The sequence below is a fragment of the Bos indicus genome, chromosome 3 (genome assembly GCF_029378745.1).
Source record: "Bos indicus isolate NIAB-ARS_2022 breed Sahiwal x Tharparkar chromosome 3, NIAB-ARS_B.indTharparkar_mat_pri_1.0, whole genome shotgun sequence".
Classification (NCBI taxonomy): Eukaryota; Metazoa; Chordata; class Mammalia; order Artiodactyla; family Bovidae; genus Bos; species Bos indicus.
Genome location: NC_091762.1, coordinates 8,328,539 through 8,330,123, shown reverse-complemented (window position 1 = coordinate 8,330,123; position 1,585 = coordinate 8,328,539).

Sequence of the window (1,585 nt, the reverse complement as noted above, 5' to 3'; positions counted from 1 at the left end):
CAGGGGATCCCAGGTGTAGGGGAAAAGATATGATCTTTTTTCTATTTTCTCTGTTTCTGAAGTGGCAGAGAAAATGTAAACACACAGAGGGTCTAGCTAGTGAAAGGGTATTTGAGGTCTTATCTGAATCTAGTTGTTGAGAATGGATCAGTGGTTGCTGACTTACAGAAGCTCAGCTATTAATGACTCAGTTATTGCAGGCCATGAAAGAAACTATCAAAAGGATGTAACAATGTATGGCAAAAACCACTACAATATTGTAAAGTAATTAGCCTCCAACTAAAATAAATAAATTAAAAAAATAAAAGGATGTAACAGCTAAAGCTGAAAAGTGTTTGGCTTTGGCCAACTGAAGCTTCAAGAGGGCTAAGAGGTTTTGCAATGTCTAGAAGTATCACAGGCAAGAGCATTTAAAGGATTTCTTTAAAGTAGGAACGAAAACTAGGTATTTAGGTATAGTAGTTGAAGTTATCAGAAAGTTCATGACTTTTACCTAGGTGTTCTATTTCTTTTCATCTTACTCTCATCATGTTTTTCCTTAAAACTTATACAACATAGTGACTATTTAGTAAAGTTCCATCTTCCTGAAAAATAATCTGTATAGATTGGACTGTGGGCTTCATCTTTCACATCTGCTCCCTACACCTGGGCAGAGTCCACTTGCTAGTTTTGGTACTCAAACATGTACCACCAAATGGGTTACTACCTGAATTGCAGGAAGAAAAAAGTTAGACTTTAAGAGATAGGACTTGCATATTGAGTGAAATCTATTTTAATAGCAACAAAAGGTGTAAGGTCATAAGAAGTCTCTCTTCTTTTAATTTTTAATTTTAATTTTTATTTATAGTTTCTCCACCACAGTGGAGCACAGTGGAGGATGTGCTGACAGATTGAGATTGAATGAGTAAACAGTTGTAAATTAACTTTTGGAGGAGCTCACTACCTATTCAAGTGGACCCTAGGGAACCATCATTTTGCTGGAGAGGGTTTTTTGCATTATGTGGGAGGTAGGATTTATGAACCTGAAAATGTCTTTCAACTCCTAAGAATAAAATCTTCTGAATCAGGCACTTAAAATTTCCCCTGTTCTTTGCTACAGAACACTGTCCCCTTCCATCTCTCTGTCTCTCTGTCCCTCTCCTTCCCTTCCTCCTTTCCGCCATTCTCTTATTCAGACTGCCATCCTATAACTAAATCTTAATCTGCAACATCTCTTCCCTTTACCCTTTGATTCACTGTTGCCGGCTTCACATGTACCCTCTTGATTTCCTTCCAGCTCTTCTTTCTTCACTTTCTCAAACTCACACACCCCTTCCTTCCCTTTCTCTCCTTCCTTCCTTCGTATACTATTCCTTCCTTCTTTGCTCCCCCTACTTCATTTTCCATCCGCTCATCCCCCGACGGTCTCCCCCTCCTTCCCGCTCTCTGTCTTACCCTAGTTTGGAAATGCAGCAGACCTCTGAGCCTGCCACCATTGGTTACGAGGTGCTGTCACTCTGAGGTAGGAAGAGCTCCTATTGGTTGGTTTGGAGGCGGGTATGGCGCTGACTATAAAAAGTGGGGCCAGCGGTGATTAACCGCACGA